We start from the raw sequence: 6,407 nt of genomic DNA on the forward strand, positions 1-6,407 counted from the left end.
CTCAGTTTTCTTTTTTCTTTTAAACTTTTTTTTTTTTTTAACATTTATTTAGTTTTGAGAGACAGAGCATGAGCGGGGGAGGGGCAGAGAGAGAGGGAGACACAGAATCCCAAGCAGGCTCCAGGCTCCGAGCTGTCAGCACAGAGACCGACGCGGGGCTCAAACCCACAAACCGTGAGATCATGACCTGAGCTGAAGTCGGGGGCTTAACCGACTGAGCCGCCCAGGCACCCCAACGGGGCCTTAGTTTTCTTAATCATAAACTGGGAACGACGGATTCTACCTCATCAGATTATTATAACATTTTAATGACATAAAGTACATACAAAACTTGGCACATGGTGAATATTTAATAATTAGCTTTTATCGACATTTAAAAAACAGCAACAGGGGCATCTGGGTGGCTCAGTCGGTTGAGCCTCCGACTTCGGCTCAGGTCATGATCTCATAGTCTGTGAGTTCAAGCCCCACATTGGGCTCTGTGCTGACAGCTCAGGGCCTGGAGCCTGTTTCAGATTCTGTGTCTCCCTCTCTCTCTGCCCCTTTCCCACTCACACTCTACCTCTCTCTCTCAAAAGTAAATAAACACTTAAAAAATTTAAAAAAAAAAAAAACAGCAACAAAGCCCATGAATTCTACCATCTAGAGAATTACTGTTACTTTTTGGCCGGATCATCTAGCCTTACTTACTTATGCTGACAGGGTGCTCACCACCTGTCAGCCCATCTCACTTCACCAGCTTGGACCTGGGAGCACTCTTCTTTGGACTGAGCTACTCTGTCTCTCCCAGACTGGAGACCGATGTGTTCAGTCCTCGGCTGACCATGTCTTTCTGCTTCTTCCCATGATCATGTTTGGTTTTTGGGTTTGTGTGTGTGTGTGTGTGTGTGTGTGTGTGTGTGTGTGTGTTTTCTTTCCTGAGTATTTTACCAAAGGGAAGAGGGGAGGAAGAGGAAGAGGAAGAGGAGAAAATGGAAGGCTATTGACCTGGGCAGATGGAGATGGGCTAGGGCCGACATTTTCAAGCTTCTGGGACTCCTTTTTCATTTGCAATCTTGAGTGGCACCCCCAGTATGTATTCGATAGATACAAATGGGGGTTCTCTGGATAAGAGTGTGGGGGCCCAGAGCAACTCCTGCCAGCCCCTCTCTTGCCCCCGGGGATTCAGGAAGTTAGGAGAGATGGAATCTCATGGGCCATGCCCACATATAATCACCGTGTGACCTTAGGCAAACCATTTCTCTAGGCCTCAGTTTCTCTATCTGTAAAACGGGGATGATACAGGCTCCTCATTGGGTGGCTGAGGATCCTCTGGGGAAGTTGATGCTATCAAACACCACATTAAAATAAGTCATCATTATGAACAATACTTGTGTGACCTTGGGCAAGTTACCTAACCAGTCTGAGCCTCACCTTCTCCATCTAGCAAAGCGAGGGAGTGGTGGGAGGCAGGAAGATTGCACCAGGTGGTCTGTGACACCTGATCCAGTGCCATCTTCTTTGATTATAGTGTGTCAGCCTTGCTTTCCTGCAAGAGGAGTTAGAAATATCACATGTCAGGGCACCTGGGTGGCTCAGATAAGTGTCCGGCTTCGGCTCAGGTCATGGTCTCACGGCTCGTGAATTTGAGCCCTGCATCGGTCTCTCTTCTATCAGCACAGAGCCTGCTTCAGACCCTCTGGCCCCTTTCTTTCTGTCCTTCCCCCGCGTGTTCTCTCTCTCTCTCTCAAAAATAAATAAACATTAAAAAAAATTAAAAAGAGGGGCACCTGTGTGGCTTAGTCGGTTGAACGTCCGACTTCAGCTCAGGTCGTGATCTCATGGCTCATGGGTTCGAACCCCAGATGGGGCTCTGTGCTGACATCTCGGAGCTCGGAGCCTGGAGCCTGCTTCAGATTCTGTATCTCTCTCTCCTTCTTTCTCTCTGCCCCCCTCGCTAGTGCTCTGTTCTCTCTCTCTCTCAAAAATAAACTTAAAAAAAATTTTTTAAATAAAAAGCAATTCGAAAAAAAGAAATATCACACGTCACATAAAGACCAGAGACAGAAACACTTGCAAATACTGTGAAAGGCTTCTCACAGCATAGTTTTCAAAACTTGAAATACACCATCCTTAGAGAAATACATAGTGAGCACACGTGAATGGATTTTTCCCCCCAGCTTATTAATGAAGGAAACGGCAGGACAACAAAACCAGTTCAATGAAGGATGTGAGAAGAAAATATTTATATGTACCTATGTATGGAGAGAGAGAAAAGAGAGATTCAGTAAAAACAAAACCAACAATAACCCCAAAACTAGAATTCTGGAATATTCATCAGCTTGCTAAGTTAGATGCAAAACTGGTTAATGTTTATAGGGCAGTAAAATTGTAACGTTGGGGGGTTGTCTTCTCTATTGGAAAGAAATCATTTGCATGATTTCTTCACTGGCCAAAAATGATTTGTAACTTATCAGTCTTCTACCAGCCAACGGCGATCTTTACAGAGCCTGGACCCTGATCAATAGTAAATAATAAGTCAAGTGAAGTGACATTCCCCTAGAGTGTCAGATGACCCTTAGGAGGACTTGTTAGACAATGTTTTAATTTGACTTTGAAAGGACGCTGGTTATCTATTTGCCTTATTTCCAAGTGTTGGATGATTTTACTTATCAGGCTGTTGCAAGAGTATAAACACTGCTAAAGAAATAAAAGTCATCGATAGTAATGAACATATCATTAGTGTGAAAGTAAACGGGTCAGCGATAGCCCTGTGAATGTCACAAAAGGGACACCTTCAACCAGAGGGGATGGATGGTATTCCTCCTCTTTTCCCGGAGCTCGGACTCCTGGAGGGGAGGCAGGAGAGGGAGGGATGAGAGCCCCCGCCCTGTAATGCCTGTGGAGTCACAATCCATGAGGCCCAGGTCTAGTTAGGAGTTCGAGTAAGAACCAAAATCTCCATTTCTTTATGGTAGAGTCACTTCTCACCCGAGGGTTGCTTGGGTTCCAAAAATCAACATATAAGGCAAAAATTGTAAATGGTCAATATTACCACTGGAGAAAACGATCTTAGGAATGCAGCATGTTGGAGACCATATGATCACTTCTCTATAGCCCTATGCTGTCAGTTTTGGCTTTGACCTTAGAACAGAGTTCTCTTTCTTCAGTTGGGTACCAGCTGGCTAATGTATATCCCCCTCACCCCCCACCCCAGAGCAGGAATTGAATCTTTGAAGACTGGAATCACGCAGTGCTGAGGTGTTTCGACCATGGTGGGGAGGGTGAGGGGGGCGCTCATGGGATCTGGGACACACTTGGGGACAGTGGGTCCATTCGGGTCTCCCTGTCCATGCTCATTCCAGAAATAGGCTCCTTGAGGGCGTAAAGTGAGGGCAGTACCCCTGCTACCTTATTTAAATTGGTATTTGTAACTCTTTCTCTCTCTGAATCTTATTAGGCAAAATGCAGACAGTCAACTGTTATAAAACGTGGCTCTGAAGTTCTTGTATTTCTTTTTTTTTCATTAAAAAATTTTGAGGTATCATTTACATACAGTAAAATGCAGAAATCTTAAGCGCACTGCTCAGCGGCTTTCCGTGCGCAGGAATGCACACCCTTTACCACCACCCAGATCGAGAGACAAACACATCCTTCACCCCAGCAGGTTGCCTAGGGCGCCCCCTACCGCCAAAGCGAACGGCATTCTGACTTCTGTCGCCACCGGTCACTTCTCCCTGTTCTTGAACTTCCATGTAAATAGAAATCATTCAGTGTGTGTTCTTTCGTGCTGGCTCCTCTCACGTCATATGCTTGTGAGACTCATCCGTGTGGTGGCGGGTCTGTTCGTTTCTTATTGCCGAATAGTATTCTTCCATTGTATGCATTTATCACACCTTATCTGGCCCTTCTCCATTGGTGGGTATTTTTGGTCATGATGAATAAAGCTGCAGGAGAACCTGCTGGTACAAGTCTCCCCCCGCCTGTCCAGCCCCTGAGCCTACAAGCCATCCACTCTGCTGTGCTGTTCGAGCACCACGAAGGAGGCATAGCGTTTACGCCCATATCTTCCCCTTCCCCTGCCTCACACCTCTCTCTTCAACACCCCCTCCCTCAAAAAAAACGCAAACCTCCTGGACCCTCTTTGCCTGAATTTCTTTTTCTCCTTCTCCCCCTCTACTCCCCTTGCTCTTTATTATGGAGATGGCCTTAATCACCTCTTTGTGGGGGGCTAACTCCTTCCCCTCCTCCTGGGCCTTCCCGGGTCTCTCCTCGTAGTCTCCTTCTTCCCCACCCAATAAGATCAGGCTTCTCCTTGGCAAGGTTGGGGGGAGGGTTGGGAATTGGGGAGGGAGAGCTGTCAGAGGCTGACACTCGTCTCCAGTGCCCACTCTTTATTCTTTGCCTCTCTCGGCAGATAAAAGCGCTTTGGGGGATTGTCTTCTGAAAAACGGAGGGGATTGTCAACAACAAATAATTTGTTGGGGGGATGAGAGGCAGCATGGGTTCAAATTCAGCATCTGCCCTCTTTTTGGTATGTGCTTTTGCATGAGAGAACTCCTGTGTCTGGGGTGGCAATTGGCCCCTCGAAACTGGGACAGGTGTAGCTTGTCCCTGGCGTGGGGCAGGCACTTAGCAAAAGTCCTGTCTCCTTCTTCCCTTCCCTGCCAGACAGGGGGCTGGGGCGCACTGGCCAGTTGAGAAGTTTGGGAAAGAAAATGTGAAAGGGAGACAAAACAAGGCAGAAGCAATTTTGCTGGGGAAGGGTGAAGAAAAACAGGGAGAAAACAAGCCCCCTCCAACGCTGGTGCCAGCTGGAGCCCAGCATCCTGGAGGCCCGGAGGGGCCTGGGGGAACCCTGGGAGAAGCTCCCCACGACAGGAAGATCTAACAGGGACAGGCAGGAAAGGTGTTAGTGGAAGCCACGAAGCATGCAGGTAGGTGAGAGGTGAAAAGATTAAGGGGATTAAGAGAGTGTGGGACACAAACAGAGCAGGCTGTGGGAAGCCGCAAGGACATAGAGCCTCTGCCTTCTGGTGGTCTGGCCCTGGGTCCTGAGGGCCATGGGGACCCACCGCAGGGGGACGTGGCACCTAGAAGGCCAGAGGGATGCCCACTTCCAAGGAGCTCGCATAGATGCAAGGGTTGCAGGAGACTGGCCAAGGAAAGTGCCCCCCCAACCATGCAGAAGTGATCTCCCCCATTCTGCAATGATCAGTCTTGGGGTGTTTTGAAATTGGAGCTGTATCTTGGTGTATTTGCAAGGTGTTAACTGTCACTCCTTAGTAAGCCCAACCACTAGGCTTGCAGAGACAACTCCAGGCAGCTAGTACTAGGACAAGCACCTTTTATAGATGAGGCGACCACGGCTCAGAGAGGGTAAGTGATTCTTATAAGGTCACACAGCCAGTAGGTGGAGAGTTATTTCTACCACATCAGAAACCTTTTTGAAAATGTTCCACTGGCACCCTAGGGATGGGGGCTTTACAGCAGAGACTCTGAAAGGGAGAGGAGCATGGAGGAGAAAAGGATTGGGTAGGGGCACTCTGAAGGCAAGATTTGCCTTGTCACAAATTTACCTCCCCTGGGTTGGGCATTTTACGTATATCATCCCACTTAATTTGCACAGTATCCTAACAGGGTAGCATTTCGATTCTTTTTCAAAGGTGAAGAAACTGGTGAAGTGACTTGCTCATGAGTCCAGGGTTGGCAGATTTTAACAAATAAAAATACTGGATGTTCAATTAAATTTGAATTCAGATAAATACCAGGATGCATAAGATATACCTGTACTAAAAACTATTTGTCCTATATTTTCTCTGGCAGCTACAGAGGCCCACAGCCTGGTGGCCATTGTCCTGCATCTCCCAGAATCACTAGGAAGCCAATCTTGGGAAAGAAGTGTGGACTGAAGGAATGGCTCCTCTCTGCCTCCCAGGTGAAGATGAGCCTTTGTCCCTGCCTAGGGTCCCCGTTACTGCCGTTGTGGGCCAGCCAAGTTTCTCCACCGTGACCCCTACATCATTGCTATAGCAGGCTGTCCTCTGGGGTCTCTCTTCCTGCCCCAGACTTTCATCAGGAGAGGCCACAGTGGGCTGGAGGCAGGGGGTTTGGGTTCTATTTCCAGCTCTGCTGGGTGCCATCGGACAAACCACCCTTCTGGGCCTGTCTTTCCGTCTGTAAAAAAGAGGGAGGAGGGGTGCCTGGGTGGCTCAGTGGGTTGAGTTTCTGATTTAGGCTCAGGTCATGATCTTGCCGTTTGGGGGTTTGAGCCCCGCAGTTCATGGCTTTGAGCCCTGCCTCGGGGTCTGTGCTGATAGCTCAGAGCCTGGAACCTGCTTTGGGTTCTGTCTCCTTCTCCCTCTCTGCCCCTCTCCCCCCTCCCTCAAAAATAGATAAACATTAAAAAATTTAAAAAAAAAAAAAAA

Source organism: Panthera pardus, unplaced genomic scaffold, assembly GCF_024362965.1.
Source record: "Panthera pardus isolate Hobbes unplaced genomic scaffold, ASM2436296v1 HiC_scaffold_11, whole genome shotgun sequence".
Classification (NCBI taxonomy): Eukaryota; Metazoa; Chordata; class Mammalia; order Carnivora; family Felidae; genus Panthera; species Panthera pardus.